The sequence below is a fragment of the Papio anubis genome, chromosome 5, assembly GCF_008728515.1.
Source record: "Papio anubis isolate 15944 chromosome 5, Panubis1.0, whole genome shotgun sequence".
NCBI classification, from domain to species: Eukaryota; Metazoa; Chordata; class Mammalia; order Primates; family Cercopithecidae; genus Papio; species Papio anubis.
Window position 1 is genome coordinate 115,562,497 of NC_044980.1, and position 20,621 is coordinate 115,583,117.

Below are 20,621 nucleotides of genomic sequence, written 5' to 3' on the forward strand. Positions count from 1 at the left end.
ACAAACCCATTTGATCTTCCTATCAGATGGGAAATTCCCATGTGCTTTATATAGTTTGAAGTTTTCCTTTGAAATGCAACTATGGAAATGAAATTAAGAAGCAACTGTTAAAGTCTTGCACTAGAAACAATGAGTTTTATTTCACTAGGGAGTTTGTTTAACTAAGGTAATTTGGATTACCTTAAATACCCACGAAGGAAGACGATCCCCTCAGGGACTCAGGGCCTGTTAGCTGTTCACCAACAGAACTAAAACTAGAGACTCACAGTATTGGTAAATACCTTTTTCTTCTTATTCCCTTGACAATGTTTGCCTGTTTGACAGAGTCCGTTACTCATTTTAAAGGATGCTCATTGTCAGTTTCCTAAGTATACTATTGTTAAAAGATGAGTGCATTTTTGGAAAAGGTCAATAAAATTTTAAGTGAATTTTAAGACTGTAAGATGGAAATAGTATATGCAGATGTTGTATATTGATTTCTAAAAATATTTTCTTCCTAATGACTGCTTCTCAATTCTGGGTTTCGGGATCTTTTCCTCATCTATATTAACTGGAAAATTAGCACAGGGAATTTAAGTAATGCTATATGAATTCTCAATGGTCAGTAGAACTGAATCAGAAGGCCCAATTTGCTATCTGCTAATGAAGAAAGTAATTATCTCTAATACTACTTCCTATCTATATGGTCTTGTACAAGTTTCTCAACCTCTCTGTTTTATTACATTTAAAATGAGAATAAACAGGGCACGGTGGCTCATGCCTATAATCCCAGCACTTCAGGCTAAGGCGGCGGGATAGCCTGAGGTCAGGAATTCGAGACCAGCCTGGCCAACAAAGGGAAACCCCTTATCAACTAAAAATACAAAAATTAGCTGGGCTAGGTGGCAGGTGCCTGTAATTCCAGCTACTTTGGGAGGCTGAGGCAGGAGAATCGCTTGAACCCAGGAGGCGGAGGCTGCAGTGAGCCGAGATTGCGCCATTGCACTCCAGCATGGATAACAAGAGGGAAACTCCCTCTCAAAAAACTAAAATAAAATAAAATAAAATAAAAAAGAAATTAAATGGGAATAAAGGCCTAGTGCAGTGGCTCATGCCTGTAACCCCAGCACTTTGGGAGGCCTAGACGGGCGGATCACTTGAGGCCAGGAGTTCAAGACCAGCCTGGCCAACATGGTGAAACCCTGTCTCCACTAAAAATACAAAAATTAGCTGGGTGTGGTGGCACATGCCTGTAATCCCATCTACTCCAGAGGCTGAGGCATGAGAATCACTTGAACCCCAGACACAGAGGCTGTAGTGAGCCGAGGTAGCACCACTGCACTTCAGCCTGGGGAAACAGAGCAAGACTCTGTCTCAAAAAATAATAATAATTACATTAAATAAATTTTAAAAATAAGGCAGGGCGCAGTGGCTCACGCCTGTAATCCCAGCACTTTGGAAGGTCGAGGCAGATGGACAACGAGGTCAAGAGATCAAGACCATCCTGGCGAGACCATCCTGGCTAACATGGTGAAACCCTGTCTCTACTAAAAATACAAAAAATTAGCCAGGTGTGGTGGCACACGCCTGTAGTCAGGAGGCTGAAGCAGGAAACTTGCTTGAACTTGGGAGGCGGAGGTTGCAGTGAGCCAAGATCGCGCCACTGCACTCCAGCCTGGGTGACAGAACGAGACTCCATCTTGAAAAAAATAAATAAATAAAAATAGGCCGGGCGCGGTGGCTCAAGCCTGTAATCCCAGCACTTTGGGGGAGGCTGAGATGGGCAGATCACGAGGTCAGGAGATCGAGACCATCCTGGTGAACACGGTGAAACCCCGTCTCTACTAAAAAATACAAAAAACTAGCCGGGCGAGGTGGCAGGCGCCTGTAGTCCCAGCTACTCGGGAGGCTGAGGCAGGAGAATGGCGTGAACCCAGGAGGCGGAGCTTGCAGTGAGCTGAGATCCGGCCACTGCACTCCAGCCTGGGCAACAGAGCGAGACTCCGTCTCAAAAAAATAAATAAATAAAATTAAAAAATAAAAATAAAAAAATAAAATGTCTTTTCTCATCTACATGGAAATTGAAAGAATACATGTGAAACTGTACCATAAACTCTCAAATGCTGGTGGAATCCACGCCTCAGCTTAGGTAGAGCTGCCTTCAGAACTCAGCATCTCCAACTCTTTCTCCTATTCAACCCCATTCTAATGCCAGCTTCTCTTCTTGCCTTCTGAGTTCTTATATTCTCCTTGCCTTCATTCTCCCTGTGTAAGAAATGGGAATTGTATTATCTACCTAATGCAATTGGTGTAAGGGCAACCTGGAAAGCTCCTGGTGCAATGTTTAGCATATGATCAACTCAATAAATCCAACTAGAGATGGGCAAAAGCAATCAGAGGCCATCTAATCCACTTCTCTTATGCAGTTGAGGAACCAGTGCTGAGAAGTGAGGAAACTGTGCAGTTAACGCCTGGAGCAGCAGATTTAGATTCCAGGTCTCTGGACTGTCAGGACTCTTTCCACTGCAGATTGCGGCAGTATCAAAACAAATAAATGATCAAGGGGGAAATCATCAAGGTGTGTTTCCCACTAGAGTCTTTCAGTGAAACCAGTATGAGAATGAAGTGAGGGGCAAGGGAGGGAAGGAAAAACAAAATAAGCTCCTTTTCTCGTGGTTCAGTGGGCTATTATAGCTATATACATCACACAAATCTTCTAATGAAGGTTTTATTATTTGATAAATATATTCTGATATATCACATAATGGAAGATTATCCAGCCACCAAAAAGTCTGAAGTAGACCAATAAGCACTAGGATAGAAAGGCGTGTCCAAGATACTTAGGGGCAAAAGGTGCTGTGTGTTCTCTACAACACGGTCCCATTTTTGTTTCATGTATATAATAAGTCTTATGGTAATAAGTCTGGAAGGACATCATCCAGATCATTAGCATTGGTTATCCTTCCACATAATAAAGACCTTTCCTTTTCTATGTTATTTCTGTATTATTTAAATTCTCAGATTTTGATCATTAGGAAAAAATAAATCTTTTTTAAGTCAAAAAAAAACTTTTAAAATAAAGATCAATTGCATGAAAGTACAATTATTCAGCATTACGAAAGACTAAGAGCTTTAGCAAGAATAATGAAAATATTCAGCCCCTTTCTTTCTTAAAGATTATTGCTGTCTGATAGCATTTCCTTTATGTGAACAATATGAGCAAAAATAAAAAATAAGAATAAAACAACAGAGGCAAGCAGTTATAATGGAATATCTTTTCCCAACATCTCTAACTAAATAAAAAAATGCAAAGCAGGCTATCTTGGAAGCAAGTATAAAAATGCTTCCCAGTCCCATATCTAAAAAGGAAATAAATCCAAATTGTGTCTCACAGCGCATGCACAATAGCCCTGCAGTGTTTTAATCCACTGTTACTTGGTATCTTAGTCCTAAGGATCTTAACCTTGTCCGGGAATGCCCTGAAATATACCAAAAGGTATACATAATTGCATATGTGCAGTTTTCTAGGGAGAGGAACTATAATCTTCATCCAAACCCATAAATATTAAGAACCACAGTATTCATGTATTCACACATATTCATTCTATAGACACTTGAGAATTGTTTACCTCTGTGCATTGTTATACATGCAGTGGGAATGTTATTAGTCACTCTACAAACATCATTTCTAATTCTGCCAGCAAAACTGCAAGTAAAGATTATCCCTTTTTTACCAATGGAGAATATGGAGAATTAAAGGTGTCTACAAATTCTTTTTTTTTTTTTTTTTTTTTTTTTTTTGTGAGACGGAGTCTCACTCTGTTCCCAGGTTGGAGTGCAATGGCATGATCTCAGCTCACTGCAACCTCCGCCTCCCAGGTTCAAGTGATTCTCCTGCCTCAGCCTCCTGAGTAGCTGGGACTACAGGCATGTGCCACCACACCCAGCTAATTTTTTGAGACAGAGTCTCGCTCTGTCGCCCAGGCTGGAGTGCAGTGGCGGGACCTCGCTCACTGCAAGCTCCGGCCCCGGTTTACGCCATTCTCCTGCCTCAGCCTCTCCCCGAGAAGGGACTACAGGCTTCACAATCACAGCTCAAGAATTTCTTGTAGCTTTTAGTAGAGACGGGTTTCACCGTGGGTCTCATCTCCTTGACCTTTGTGATCCGGCCTGCCTCCCCAAAGTGCTGGGATTACAGGCGTGAGCCACCACGGCCCACCCAGCTAATTTTTATATTTTTAGTAGAGATGGAGTTTCACCATGTTGGCCAGGATAGTCTCAATCTCTTGACTGTGTGACCCGCCTGCCTCGGCCTCCCAAAGTGCTAGGATTACAGGTATGAGCCACCACGCCCAGCAAAGGTGTCTGCAAATTGTTTGACACTCCTTCCATTGAGAGTTGGGGCGTGATGCTCCTTCCCCTTGAGTCTAGATGGGCTCTGTGACTATGTTAACTAACTGAATATGTTGGAAGTGACACTGTGTCAATTTCCAGACCCAAGACTTAAGACACAGGCATTTTCCACTTAATGTCCTTTGGAATAATAGTTCTTCAAAGCCAGCCATCATGTTGTGAAAAAGTCAAAGCAGCCCCCTGGAGATGCCCATACAGAGACAAACTGAGCTCACCAACCTGCCAGCCACATAGATGGGCTGTCATGGAAGTCGATGTTCCAGTCCCACTCCAGCTGCCCCAGATGATGCTGTGTGGCATAGAGATGAGCCATTATCCTCAATGAGCCTGTGGTTGGCAGAATAATGGAAAGATGTACATATCCTAATTCCCAGAACCTATGAATATGTTACATTACATGGCAAGGGTGAATTCAAGTTGCAGAGAGAATTGCTAATCATCTGACCTTGAAGTAGGGAGATTATCCTGGGATATCCCAGATGGACCCAATGTAATAAAAAGGTGCTTAAAAGAGGAAAAGAGAAGCAGGAGAGAAAGTCAGAGTGATTCAGTGGGAAAACGTCTTGACCAGTTGTTGCTGGCTTTGAACATGGAGGAAGAGGCTGTGAGCCAAGGAATACAGGCATCCTCTAGAAGCTGGAAAAGGCAAGAAAACAGATTCTCCCCCTGGATCTTCCAGAAAGATACACACCTCTGCTGACACCTTGAGTTTAGCTCAGTGAGAACTGCGTTGGATTGCTTGCCCACAGAACTGTACGATAACAAATTTGTGTTGTTTCAAGCCACGAAATTTGTGACAACTTGTCACACAGCAATAGAAAATGAACACAGAGCCCTTTCCAAATTGCACATTTGTAAGCAAAATGAATTATAGTTCAAAAACCACTATGTTTTGGGTTGATTTGTTCCTCTGTGATTGATAACTAGAACAATAAAATTAAGCTTGAGATAATCAATCTTTCCAAGTGACCCAAAAAGTTCAATTACTTGGCTCTGGTATGACATTTTTCACAGTGAAAACCTTCATGGTCAAAATTTCACTAGCCATTCCCTCCCCCAAGCTTCCCGGACATCACTTACCTCCTTGCCACCCTCTGAATCTGCTCTCCCAGGGGTTTCAAGTGCTCTCTTTGCACCAAACCCCACGTGATCTTTTCTCTGTCCTCATTCTCAGTGGTGACGTTGTTGACCACCACTTCTCTTTCTTTCGCCAAGAAGAGGTTCTTACACACACCGTTACTTCAAGGTCAGCATCTTAAAATCCAAACATATCATTCTTGAAAATAATGACTACTTAAAAAGTTAACAGTATATAACAGCAAAATTAACGACTTTTTAGTAGGCTATCAAACATTTTTATGAATGCCTAAGCCTCTTGTTTTAACTTACTTGAAGATGTTTTACAGATTTAATTTTCTATGTTTAAGTATCTCTTTTTCAGTGGAACCATAAATGCCCTTTTAAATTAGTGGCAGTGAGGCCGGGCGCGGGTGGTTCGCTCGTAATCCCAGCACTTTGGGAGGCCGAGCGGTGGATCACGAGGTCAGAGATCGAGACCATCCTGGCTAACATGGTGAAACCCCGCCTCTACTAAAAAAAATACAAAACTAGCCGGGAGCGTGTATGGCTTGCAGTCCCAGCTACCGGAGGCTGAGGCAGGAGAATGGCGTGAGCCTGAAAGGCGGAGCTTGCAGTGAGTCGGTGATCGCCACCGCACTCCGCAGCCTGGGTGACACAGCGCCGAGATTCGCCTCAAAAAAAAAAAAAAATTAGTGGCAGGAAAGTAGTTATCCTGGAAATAATTATATTTAGCAATTAAGTTTTACAACAAAGCTATTTTAATCAGCTGAAATAACACTCTTCACTGGTCACTATACTACTAGATAAGAGAGTTATTTTCAGGCAAGAATAAGATCACTTCAGTTCTTTCTTTTTTTTTTTTTTTGAGATCTGAGTCTTGCTCTGTCACCTAGGCTGGAGTGCAGTGAGCACTGCTCACTGTAAGTTCACCCGGTTCAACCCATTCTCCGCTCAGCCTCCCGAAGGCTGGGACTACAGGGCTCTCGGGCCATCACACCGGGCTAATTTTTTTTTTTTTGTATTTTTAGTAGAGACGGGTTTCACCCTGGTCTCGATCTCCTGACCTTGTGGATCCCACCGCCTCCCAGTAAAAGTGCTGGGATTACAGGCGTGAGCCATTCAGTTCTTCAAAGGAACTTTCTTTTTTTTTTGAGACGGAGTCCCGCCAGGCCTAGGTGGGAGTGCAGGTCGGATCTCAGCTCACTGCAGCTCGGCCTCGGGTTTTACCATTCTCCTGCCTCAAAGCCTCCCCGAAAGTAGCCGGGACTCACAGGCGCCGGGCCACTCACCGCTAGTTTTTTAGAGAGTTTTTGGGCAGAGACGGGTTTCACTGTTAGCTGATGGTCTCAACTCCTGACCTCGTGGATCCTCTGCCTGCCTCCCAGTGCTGGGATTACAGGCTTGAGCCACCGCGCCCGCCAAAAGGAACTTTCATGGTAAGTCTTCCCACAAAGTCTCCAAAGTAAAGTGATAATTGACTGGAAAATAGGCTCATTCTCCTTCATTCCTCCTCATTTGTTGAAGACCACCATCTCTTGATGTTTCTAAAGATTAACGATTTAAAGAAAGCCCATTTCTCCTGAGTGAAAACAGTGAGAGATGTTTCAAATCCCAGAGAAACTCCCTCTGGCTTACCAATTCAAATGCAGATTAGGTGCGAGCACGTTTAACTTTAGAATATAATGAACCAAGTAGCCTTTTGAGTCAAATCTCTGTGATACTCCCAGAAGTGTAGCTATGAGTCAGAAGAGATAGCAGGGAAAATATATCACAAGGTGCTATTTGTTAAAAAGATAAACATAACTATTGAGTGTTTATAAATATTGCTCAAATATGAAGCAAACATGAATGTATTTCCCTGTAAACCAAGTCTCAACTGGATTTTTGTGTTCTTGTTGCAATACCAGACAAGGAGAATTGATACAGTGTGAATCAAAAATCAAACAAAAAGAGGATTTGAAACTAGGCTTTCGGCTGGGCGCGATGGCTCAAGCCTGTAATCCCAGCACTTTGGGAGGCCGAGACGGGCGGATCACGAGGTCAGCAGATCGAGACCATCCTGGCTAACACGGTGAAACCCCGCCTCTACTAAAAAAATACAAAAAAACTAGCCGGGCGAGGTGGCGGGCGCCTGTAGTCCCAGCTACTCGGGAGGCTGAGGCAGGAGAATGGCGTAAACCCAGGAGGAGGAGCTTGCAGTGAGCAGAGATCCGGCCACTGCACTCCAGCCTGGGCGACAGAGCGAGACTCCATCTCAAAAAAAAGAAAAAAAAAAAAAGAAAGAAACTAGGCTTTCATTATTAGGAAAGTAAAAAGGACTTCCAAGAACACTTGGGGAAATCTATCAATATACAAAGATGTAAAAGTCACTGGGTGACAGAGTAACTGGTCTGTTTCCCTACAGGCTGCACATCAAATGTAATTTCAGGAGTGAGCTAATAAGGATACAAACAAATTATTTTGTTGGGTTCCCCCCCCAAAAAAAAACAATGAACTGTGAAGATGTAAAATAACTGTACCAGTTAGCACTCTGTAGTAAATGATGGAAAATTCAACTCAAACTTGCCTAGTTAATTAGAGAAATATATCGGATCATGTAGCTGAAGGCTCAAGGACTAAGCTTCAGGCATAACTTGATTCAGGGGCTTATGCAATGCTATATAAGGTCAGTTAATCTCCAAATTTTGATTTTGTCATTCTCTGAGTGTTGGCTTCATCCTAGGCTATCTCCCATTGTGACAGTAGCAGTGTCAAGCCTCATGTCCTTACATCACTGAATTCTGTGGAAATGTGAATGCTCTTCTTTCTCAGGAGCCCAGCCAAGGTCTCCCCAAGTCTCCCTATCTCTGACAGGGTTAGATGCCCATCATCAACCCCATTACTTGACCAGAAGAATGGGTTATGCTCATTGGTTGTCCCAGTTTCTCCCCGGAACCAAGGAAACAGTCACACCCACACAAATACGGCAGAACATAGCAGGGTAGTTTCCCAAAGGAAATTTAACATACTCAAAAGCGTGAATGTTTGTTAGGCAATAGTGTCCACTATAATATATTGGTATCAGATGTTAATATGAGACATTTTTTATTGATACATGATATGTGTACAAATTTATGGGGTACATGTGCTATTTCATTACAAGCATAGAATGTGTAATAATCAAGTTAGAATATTTAGGATATCCATCACTTCAAGCATTTATGATTTCTATGTGTTGAGAACATTTCAAGACCTCTCTTCTAGCTATTTTGAGATATGCAAAACATTGTTGATAACTAGTCACCCTACTCTCCTATCTAGCATTAGAAATTATTCCTTCTAACTGTAGGTTTGTATCCGTTAACCAACTTCTCTTCATCTCCCCTTGCCACACACACACCTTTCCCAGCCTCTGATAATTATCATTCTTTCTCCCTCCATAAGATCAACTTTTTTAGCTCCCACATGTGAGTGAGAACGTGGTATTTGTCTTTCTGTGCCTGGTTTATTTCACTTAACGTAATGACTTCCAGTGCCATCCATATTGCTGCAAATGACAGGATTTTATTCTTTTTATGGCAGAATAGTATTCCATGGTATATATATCATCACATATGTATCATATATATATGTATCATCACATCTTCTTTATCCATTTGTCCATCTCTGGACACTTAGGCTGATTCTACATTTTTGCTATTGTGAATTGTGCTGCAATAAACATGGAAGTGCAGACATCTCTTTAATATACTGATTTTATTTCCTTCAGATAAATACCCAGTAGTTGGATTGCTGGGATCATATGGATAGTTCTATTTTTAGTTATTTGAGAAAACCTCATACTGTCTTCCATAATGGCTATACTAATTTACATTCCAGTCATGTGTAAGAGTAGTAAAAGACATTTTGAGTATTGTTTGTATATGTTTAAATGAGAAGTAAAGTCATTTAGGTTTATAAGATGGTCTGATATGCAAGTATAAAAAATATTCAGCCCAGCCACTTTGATACCTAATGAGATAATGATTTTGTTGCTCTTTCATTCTCTGTGTGTTTTTTTCAACTTTTTCTCCCACAACATCCATCCATGCAAACTTTGCTCTAGTCTCATCCATTGGCTGATCTGGATTGCTTACTTCTATACCTTGATCTTCCCAATTTCTAGTGCCTGAAATGTTCCTTCCCCTCTTCATTCTCTAATATCCAAATTATCCTTTTCCAAAGCCTGATTCATAGCTACTTTATGAAGCAGTTTAGAAATAATGACCTTTTCTCCTACATTTTCTCATAATTTTTAGGTTAAAATTTGCAATTTACTACAAATTCCCACTCTCTAGATCATGGACGATATTATTTTCATGGTGGAAGTCATGCCAGCTGACCTTAATATGATCCTAAATTTCTTCTCCATAGAGCATTCCTGGAAGTCCCTATCAATCAATCAAAGTTTGCTCATAAAATGAAACTTATTGGCTGCTTTGCATGAACACTGGGTATTACATTCTCATTCTTTTCATTTATAACTCTAACAGCTTGTATGTTATGAGTATATAAAGCTTTGTCCCTAGAAAATGTTCAATAAATGGGCCGGGCGCGGTGGTTCACAGCTGTAATCCCAGCACTTTGGGAGGCCAAGGCAGGTGGATCATGACATCAGGAGTTCAAGACCAGCCTGGTCAAGATGGTGAAACCCCATCTCTACTAAAAAAAAAATATATATATATATATATATATATAATTAGCCAGGCATGGTGGGGGCGCTCGTAATCCCAGTTACTCGGGAGGCTGTGGCAGAGAATTGCTTGAGCCTGTGAGGCAGAGGTTGCAGTGAGCCGAGATCATGCCACTGCACTCCAGCCTGGGTGACAGAGCAAGACTCTGTGAAAGAAAGAAAGAAAGAAAGAAAGAAAGAAAGAAAGAAAGAAGAAAGAAAGAAAGCAAGAGAGAGAGAGAGAGACAGGAGAGAGAGAGAGAGAGAGAGGAGGGAGGGAGGGGAGGGAGGGAGGAGGGGAGGAGGAGGGAGGGAGGAGGGAGGGAGGAAGGAAAATGTTCAATATGGAATGGAGGGCAAAATCTAATGGTAAACTAAATGATGGTAGTAACTGGTACAAAAGCTAATTATGTGTTAAGGATATACACTTCTGTGATGAACATTTAAAATGTGAGAACTCCAAGTTTCCTTTCCCCAAACAATATGTTTTCACAAAATGGGAAATAATATCTAATGTACATAAAAGCTTTCCCTGAGGAAATGGTTGGAAACCATTTAAAGCAAAATACTGACATTTAACTATTCTTGATCCTAAAAAATAAAATATTTTAGCAGACTCATTTATTTGGAAAAAACAATCTGTGGTAGGTGATGTATTTGAGGAGAGGGGGAAAAAAATCCATCCTCACAACCAGATCTGGTTGGGGAATGATTTCTGGAATTGTGAACAATTGTGTATATTTTTAGCTACGGTTTCAGATGGCCTTATAGTGTTGGGAATTATAGCATTTTATAGCCCAGAAGTGATTACATAAAATCATGTTAAAGTGATTATAATAAGAACTACGTAGGCAGTAATGTTTGCTGCTCTGCAGAACACTTTGCCCAGGAGACTCTTTAAAGCTGAATGGAACAAAAATGTTGGTAGTCATATGAGACCTGTTCCTCCAATAAAAGTCCACACTCACTAGCAACCACAACCTGGCAACATTTTCGTTGAATCTCACATCTCATCTACTACTGAACATCAAAACAGCCAGTTACATCCTTGTAAAACAGGACAGATTAACAATTTAGCAGCATAAGTGTCTCTTCCTTTATCCCCCTATCATTTTTTTTTAATTTTATTATGTTTGTTCGTTTGTTTGTTTGTTTTTGAGATGAAGTCTCGCTCTGTCGCTCAGGCTGGAGTGCAGTGGTGTGATCTCAGGTCACTGCAAGCTCTGCCTCCCAGGTTCCAGCCATTCTCCTGCCTCAGCCTCCCGAGTAGCAAGGACCACAGGCATCCATCACCCTGCCCAGCTAATTTTTTGCATTTTTAGTAGAGACAGGGTTTCACCACATTAGCCAGGATGGTCTCAATCTCCTGACCTCGTGAGCCGCCCGCCTCGGCCTCCCAAAGCGCTTTGCAGAAGAATCTCAACTAATAAAGGCAGAAGAAATGATAACACGACCCCCAACGAAATAATAAATCTAGTCATTGAAACATCAATGTGTACTAATACCACTAGGTGAAATGTTCATGGGGAACTTTATAATGGATAGATCAGGTTGATAATACCTGAACATATTGATTGATCTCAGCATTATTAAAAGTATGTCAAGCAAACTGTATGTGATAAACTGGTAAATGTTTTATCTATTGCTGCATAATAAACTACTCCAAAACTGAGTGGTTTGAAACAACAGTAAACATTTATCATCACCCACAATTTCTCTGTGTTAGGAATTCTGGAGCAGTTTAGCTGGTGGTTCTAGCTCAAGGAATCTCATGAGGTTGCAGATTAGGTGTCAGCTAAGGTAACTGTCATCTGAGGACTTTGACTAGGGCTGGAGGATCCATTTCCAAGATGGCTCACCCATATGGCTGTCAGCATGGGGCCTCAGTTCTTCACCACATGGTCTTCTCCATAAGGCTGCTTGAGTTTGCAGCTGTCCTGATTGCCTTCCCCTAGATTGAGTGATCCAACAGGGAGAGAGGAAGAAGTCACATGCCATTTATGACTTGGCCTCCTGAGTCCCATGTCATTATTTCTGCTATGTCCTATTGATTCACAAGTCATTCTTCCTAGTCAGTGTGGTAAGGGACTACACAAGGACATGAATATGAGAAAGTGAAGATTACTGGGGCCATCTTGGAGGCTGGCTACCACAAATAGGAAGTAATCCTATGAAGTATTCTTGCCCCATCCTCTGTAAAACAATTCTGGGATCTAATCCAACCTGTAGGTCTAACTACCCATTAGTTATAGCAAATGGGAGGCAAGAGGAATGGGTAGAGGAACAAATTAAACACCACCACAGGGAAGCAATCAGTCTCTTCCACGATGTGGGACTATTTAAAGAGCAAGATCTTAGCCGGCGCGGTGGCTCACGCCTGTAATCCCAGCACTTTGGGAGGCGGAGGCGGGTGGATCACGAGGTCAGGAAATCGAGACCATCCTGGCTAACACGGTGAAACTCCGTTTCTACTAAAAATACAAAAAATTAGCCGGGCGTGGTGGCGGGCGCCTGTAGTCCCAGCTACTCGGGAGGCTGAGGCAGGAGAATGGCGTGAACCTGGGAAGTGGAGCTTGCAGTGAGCCGAGATCATGCCACTGCACTCCAGCCTGGGAGACACAGCGAGACTCCGTCTCAAAATAAATAAATAAATAAATAAATACATAAAGAGCAAGATCTGATTTCCTCAGCCAATAAATGATATGGGGGTAGGGGAAGGTGGGGAACAGTTACAGAGTGAAAGAGATTTAAGAGATGTAACAACCAAATGATAACGATTCAAACAAACCAATTGGAAAATACTTCTTCTGTACAGCTGTGAAAATGTCAAGGACTGGATATTAGATTATGTCAAGGAATTGTTAGGCATGTTCAGGAGGATAATGGCATTGTGGGTGGCTGTGTTTAATATCCTTATTTCTTATATGCTGAAGCATTTACAGTTGGAATGCTGTGATGAATGAGATTTCTTTTAAAATAATTCAGCAAAAATAACAAATGGAGGAATAGATGAAACGAGACTGACAAAAATTTAAAAATTGTCGTCGCTGACTGACAGGGTAAAGGGAGTTCATTTTATCAGTTTTTCTAGTTCTGAATATGTTTTTAAAACCTCCACAATTTTAAGCCACAGAAAGTTTGGGATTAGTCACAGCAGTTAGCATTACGCAGAAGTACCTAGAGGCACTGCAAGGTGGTTAGCTGTGTTTCGGGATGAGGCGGGTCTGCAGCCATGGTTCTAAACTTTCATGAACTTAGAGTTTGTGGCAGGAGAGAAGATGAACTGCGATGCAAGGGAATGGTGGGGGAGGTAGGGCGGTCAAGTGGGAGTAAATTGCAAAAGTCTGCACAAATTGGTGATAATGGTCTCTTCTGGGGAAGTGGCAGCAAAACTAGAAAGGAAGGAAAAATCCTAAACTGGTGAGTGGCCACAGCCTACAATAATCTGCAGTTGCTTCCTGTCAGATCCCCCTACTTCCTGTGTAACTTCCCTTCCTGGAGCAACGCTTTATTTTTGCCTTTTAGTAAATCTGTTACTGTTCCAACTCCAATTTCCTTAACTTTATAAAAGTTTTTTGTTCTGTTTAGAGTTTAAGGTTTGCTTGTGAGGGTGCTGAAGAGGCCAGGGCAGGGAAAGAGGATACAAGTTGTTTTTGCTCTTCCTTTTAATCTATCTTTGCAGTAGGAATATTTCGACAGTCTTTTAAAGCATATGATACATGTTGGGAAAGTTGGAGAAAGTCACTGTATAAATATGAAGTGATAATTATGAGGATAGAGCAGGGATTACAAAAGAAGACAAAGACTTTGATTTTTATAACTCAAAGTTGTAACTTTTTAATCCTCACATTTTAAAAGTACTTGTATTTGAGTTGAACAAAAGGACTCAGAGCCAATTTTAGAAGGTTGTTTAAAATGTTTACATCTTCTCAGGCTTTCCTGGATGGAAACATTACCAATTAAAAAAAACCTCCAAATTATTCATGGAGAAGAATAAAGTATTGTCTAAGGGATTGAAAGCCTCAGAAGAAACCATCACAGAAATTGTTTTATCAAATTCTTGCTACTAAAAGATTGTATTTTATCCCAAAATAGAATGGAGTTTCCTAGCTATTCATGGCTCAGAAAAAACAAATCATCTTGTTCGTTGGCCTCAGATATAATTTGTCATTAAATATGGGAGTGAAGGAAGAGGAAAAGTTATCAAGTTTCAGTGTTTGTAACTGAAATAAAGTTAATTACATGACTGTTCAGAACATATAAAAATACCTTGTTGTATGTATAATGCTTTTGTTTGGGGAATTTGTTTTAATTTCTTTCTATACCTTCTACAACAAGGATATCACAATGATTTCAAATAAAGAAGTTAAAAATCTGAACCCCTATGAAAATCAAAGCACAAGTTGTAAAATTCAAAATGATGTCAAACTGATCACTTGGGGCTATATAGAACCATAAAACCTGATTTAATTATACCAGGGTGCTCAATAAAGAACAGTTTTTTTTTTTTTAAATAACCTGTATTTTCTTACCAAAGGCCCCTGTTTCCTTACCCCACAGTGAGCCAGATTATGTGTGGCCATGAAGGATCTGTGCTCTCTCTGGGCTGAAGGGTGGAGGCACCCAGTAAAACAAGTATTACTGCTGCTTTCTAACTTCTTGCCACTTTTAGTGTGGCCCCTGCACCAGCAGCTACCATGCTACCTGGTAGGTGTTTTCTTTAAGAAATGCAGGTTCGGCCGGCAGGGTGGCTCACTCCTATAATCCCAGCACTTTGGGAGGCCGAGGCAGGCGGATCATGAGGTCAGGAGTTCAAGACCAGCCTGGCCAACATGATGAAACCCCATGTCTACTAAAAATACAAAAATTTGCCAGGTGTGGTGGCACGTGCCTGTAATCCCAGCTACTCAGGAGGCTGAGGCAGGAGAATTGCTTGAACCTGGGAGGTGGAGGTTGCAGTGAGCTAAGATCATGTCACTGCACTCCAGCCTGGGTGAGAGTGAGACTCTATCTCAAAGAAAAAAAGAAATGCAGACTCTCAGGGCCTACTCAAAACCTACTGAATCAGAAACTATACTTTAACAAGATCTCCAGGTGATTCATATGCACACTATATTGTGAGAAGTATTGCTCTAGAACACACAAGAATATTTCAGATTCCAATGCTCACCTTTCACTTCAAATCTCACTTATTTGATGTTTCCATCTGGTTCTCTGAGATGTTTCTTCTTTGGCCATGCTCTCCAGCTCCGAGGTAGGTGCTACCACTACACCTGGCCTAGGCTTTCAGGATAATGAATCCTGGCTCAGATCCTAGAACCTAAGGTTGTGAGCCCCTTGAGGGCAGGGAACAAGTTAAAAGAATGTCTACATCCATTTCAGGACCTGCCACATAGCAGAGACGCAAGTATTTTTTGAAGAATTAGTAAATGATAGATAAGAACATGGCCTTTGATATCAAATTGAGGTAAGTAGAAAACCTGACTCTTCCACTTACTAGCTGCATAATCTTAAATAAATTACTTAATTTATCTAAACTTCACTAAAATGGGAATCATAATCCTATCTCAATGAATTCTACTGAGGATTAAAGAAAACTGAATGTACCTAGCATTATGTACGTATTTCATTCTAAGGGGTCTGGGTTTTTTCATGTATTAATAAAATAGTACTGGCCGGGCGCGGTGGCTCAAGCCTGTAATCCCAGCACTTTGGGAGGCCGAGACGGGCGGATCACGAGGTCAGGAGATCGAGACCATCCTGGCTAACACAGTGAAACTCCGTTCTACTAAAAAAAAAAAAAAAATACAAAAACTAGCCGGGCGATGTGGCGGGCGCCTCTGTGGTCCCAGCTACTCGGGAGGCTGGAGGCAGGAGAATGGCGTGAACTCGGGAGGCTGGAGCTTGCAGTGAGCTGGAGATCCGCCACTGCACTCCAGCCTGGGCGACTGAGCGAGACTCCGTCTCAAAAAAAATAAATAAAATAGTACTATGTTTTTCCATTTTTAACTGTTGTCTCCTTCCTGTCTTGGTTTATGTAGGCTGCCATAACAAAATACCGTAGACTGCCAAAATTTTTACCTTGGATTTTCCAGCCTCCAGAACTGGGAGAAAATTAATTTGCTTAAGTTTCGCAGTCTATGGTATTTTGTTATGAGAGAGCCTTAGCTAGAAACTGAACCTGCCAAAATTTTTACCTTGGACTTTCCAGCCTCCAGAATTGGGAGAAAATTAATTTTCTTAAGTCATGCAGAGTTCAGGTTCTAGCTAGGGCTCTCTCCCTGGCTTGCAGTCAACCTTCTTGCCTTCTCCTCACATGGCAGAGAGAGAGAGAGAGAGCTCTTTTCCTCCCCTTATAAAGACACCAAACCATTAGGATTGGGGCTCCACCTTCATGAACTTACCTACTCATAATTACCTCCTAAAGGCTGTATATCCAAATACAGTCACATTGGGGTTTCAACATTTGAATTTTGAGAAGACACAATTCAGTCCATTGTATCTCCAATACGTAGCATTGCAGTGTTAACAGTTGTAACAAAAAATTTCTATGTTAGACAGATTTACATTCCTTATAGCAATGCTATTATTTCTTTGGCCCTATAATGTCCTGATATTCCCTTTATTTCAGTTTTTCTGTTTTCTTGGCATTCTTTATCCATCTTAATATAGAGTCTATTTGGGTCTCTCTTCTAATAATTATTACCTTTTTTTTCTAGAAAACTGTTTATTCTTCTAGAAAACTGTTTTTTTCTAGAAAACTGTTTTTATGCTTCTTAAAATCCTTAAACCTTTGATAAGTCAATAAATTGCCAGAAATGCAAGCGACACTCATAAGCATTTTCTTACAGTGCATCAAGATAAAAATAAGTTAAATATATGATTAGAAAAATTCTTTCTTTCTTTCTTTCTTTTTTGTTTTGTTTGTTTGTTTGTTTGTTTGTTTATTTTCTTGAGACAGAGTTTTGCTCTTGTCTCTTGTTGCCCAGACTGGAGTGCAATGGCATGGTCTCGGCTCACTGCAACCTCTGCCTCCTGGGTTCAAGCGATTCTCCTGCCTCAGCCTCCCAAGTAGCTGGAATTAGAGGCGTGCACCACCACATCCGGCTACTTTTTGTATTTTTAGTAGCGACGGGGTTTCACCATGTTGGCCAGTCTGGTCTAGAACTCCTCACCTCAGGTGATCCACCCACCTCGGCCTCCTAAAGTGCTGGAATTACAGGCGTGAGCCACTGCTCCTGGCAATTTACTTTCAAAAGGATTATGCAATCTAGCATCCTCTCCTTTACTTTCTGAATTCATTTCTGACTTCCCTTCTGCTTCCTTATTCCAATGCAAAACTACATAGTTCTTCAAAAAGAGCCATTACCGGTTGGGCACAGTGGCTCACTGCACTCCAACCTGGGCGACAGAGTGAGACTCCATCTCGGGGGAAAAAACAAAACAAAACAAAACAAAACAAAAAGAGCTATTACCCACTGGGCGCCGTGGCTCATGCCTGTAATCCCAGCACTGTGAGAGGCTGAAGCAGGTGGATCACTTAAGGTCAGGAGACCAACCTGGCCAACATGGTGAAACCCCGTCTCTACTAAAAATACAAAAATTAGCTGGGCATGGTGGTGGGTGCCTGTAATCCCAGCTACTTGGGAGGCTGAGGCAGGAAAATTGTTCGAATTCAGGAGGCAGAGGTTGCTTTGAGCTGAGATCAAGCCACTGCACCCTGGCTTGGGGGAGAGAGCGAGACTTTGTCTCAAAAAAAAAAAAAAAAAAAAAGCCATTCCCTATTTTCAATCTGCGACTAACAACAATTATGAAGAATATGAACAGCCTTTCCCCCTAGTCCTTAGATGTTAGTGTATTTTTTGACTGCTATGATCATTTGAAAGCCATGCCCAGCTGAACTCTTAAATATTTCTAAGAACCTTATAGAGATAGACAAAGCATTTAACTCAGAGAAGCACTTAATTAAAGGTGTTTATTATTCAATAAATATCTAGCTCATGCATTTTGTTTGGTAAGAATAGAAAGATGAGAGAAACACAGATTCTTCCCTCTGGGTGTTGGTTGGCTAGTGGGAAAGACATACATATGAACAAAAATAAAATATCACTCATTCCTCATGAATGCATTTGTAAGATACAAATGACTGGCGGTATTTCAAATATACTTGGACTGGGGATATAAATTCACATTGGTGGCGGGAGAACTCCTCAGTAGTATTGTCTAGGTTTGCTACCTTCAATTCCTCTTCTCCCACTTTGTCTTGAATACATACCAGGTAAGCTTTAATCCTCACAACTCTACTGAAACAGCTCTCGTCAGGGTCACCAGGTCCCTAGGTATTCTCAGAGTGCACGTGATTTAAATTTCACTGTGACATCTCACAAGTGTGTTTCTCCACCCTGAATCTTTCCTCATCTGAACTCTAGACCATTCATTGGAGTGTAAAATAAATGTTTCAAAATTATATATAAAACTGAATCCTCAATTTTCTTTTACAAATCTTCCTCCATGGCCATTCCTCCATCCTACTATTCACCTCGTTGCTCAGGCCAAAAATCAAGAATCATCTTTCATTCTTCTCTTTACCTTACATTCTTCAAAATGTTCATCAGCAAATTCTGTCGACTCTACCTTGGAATAATATTCCAAACACAACACCTGTCACCACCAATGCTCCCACTGCTCCAAACCATCACTATCTTTGCCTGAATCCTGCAATAGCCTCTCAACTGTTCCCTCAGCTTCCATTCTTTCCCCTTTGCAGTTGATTCTCCACACAGCTGCCATAGGCATTCTGCTAAAATGTCAGCCAAATTGTTCACTCCTCTACTCCAAAATCCTCTAATAGCGCCCCATCTTACTCACAGTAAAAGTCAATGCACTCAGTGGCCAAAGATCCATGCAGTCTAGAGTTGCTATCCCCACCCCCTGACCTCATCACCAGCTCCTCTCCCCACCCTGATTGTGATCTCACCTCACTGGATTCCTTGCTATTCTTCAACCACACCAGGCATGCTCCCACTTTAGGGCCTCTGCCTTTGCTGTTCTCTGCCAGATCTCTATCTGCATAGCTTGCTCCTTTAGATATGCATAGCTCACCTCCTCTAGATGTTTGTTCAGATATCACCTTTTCAGACAGGACTTCTGTTTTAGACATGTTTCAATCAAAGAAGCAGAATTAGTTGAAGAGAGAAGTAGAGAGAGAAAATGAATTCGTTACACGGATTTGACTTAACCAATTGTAGGAGCTTATTAACCAGACTCTGTCAGGCTGTTTTCTTTGCATTTGATGCTGGAGTTTGAAGTCCATAGATTAGAGAGTAGGAAGGAGAGATGGACATAAACTTGAGGAGAGCCTGGTCAGTGGGCTGGAATCCAACAGGGCACACTGGACCCCGTATCAGTTCTCATTGCCTCCAACCTGCTTATGGGGCTATCCTACATAAGAAGCCAGCCCACTTCATCACAGAACTAAACACACACCTGGCCCAGGAGTCAGAGAATCTGAAGGAGAATGCTGGGGAAGGTGAGCAGTTGCAGGCCCTGCTACTGTGCTATATTAATGAAGTGAGCCAGTAGAAGGGCCACAGCATTACCTGTCCTGACTTTTTAAACATGAAAAACAAAATGGTGGCTGTTTCACATCTTCCCTCCAAATATTGCACAAAAAAACACACAAGAAAGACATAATTCAGCCTAGTCAAGTTACACATTACAAAGCCACCACTCCTTTTATGATTGCTCAGTCTAAAATTGCAGCCCTGCCTCCAGCACTCAGTATCCTTCTCCTCTGCATTATTTCTTCTCCATGCCACTAACATTGCATATATTTTACTTGTTTGTTTTATTTAGCATCAGTCTTGCCCCACTTAAATGTGAGCTTCATGAGGATAGGGATTTTTTTTTTCATGTTTAATCACTGCTTGGTGTCTGGTTCCCAGAAAACTGTCTAACACACAGTACATATCTGCAAATATTTGTTGACCAGAAGAATAAAGGAATTATGTAAGCATTTAGATGAAAATTTTAATAGCTCTATAATTATGATTATTTGTCAATAAAACATTTACATACAGATTTTTTTAAATGAAGCAAGTGAGTATTACAGATATAGGAAATAAATTCACAACCTATACAATAATAAGGGAGCTAAAGAACTAGTGGCCTATCACTTATTTTCACTCCCTGTTCCTTGGGAACAGAGAACAAGTTTATAGACAATAGCAGAAGAGCAAAAAGGTTTTGTAAGATCTGTCATGTAATATATAGAATAGTGAAGATAAGACTTTGTTAAATAAAAACGGCTGCTTATCACCAGACTTCTCGCATTAAATAATTAGGCACTTAGTAAATTTACTTGGCTGCTGCTTTTCTTTCTTTTTGTCTTTTTTTTTTTTTTTTTTTCGAGACAGGGTCTGGTTCTGTCACTCAGGTTGGAGTAGAGTGGTGCAATATC

General features: G+C 41.3%; 1 long non-coding RNA gene across 8 annotated transcripts in view; it reads right to left on the reverse strand.

Annotated features, from left to right (window-relative positions):
• LOC103885369 overlaps positions 1-19,090 on the reverse strand; it is a 39,039-nt gene extending 19,949 nt beyond the window's left edge. For 4 of the 8 annotated variants that reach the window (XR_002522710.2, XR_002522711.2, XR_002522712.2 and 1 more), the window contains exons 1-5: positions 19,031-19,090; positions 15,333-15,498; positions 5,473-5,646; positions 4,612-4,719; positions 2,087-2,244 (exon numbers count right to left, since the gene is read on the reverse strand). This is a non-coding gene — a long non-coding RNA (uncharacterized LOC103885369). Of the gene's footprint in view, positions 1-2,086; positions 2,245-4,611; positions 4,720-5,472; positions 5,647-7,107; positions 7,208-12,021; positions 12,114-15,332; positions 15,499-19,030 lie in introns of all 8 variants that reach the window. The other 4 variants (XR_004183812.1, XR_004183811.1, XR_002522714.2 and 1 more) reach the window with 4 other exon arrangements.
• Positions 19,091-20,621: the final 1,531 nt, after the last annotated feature.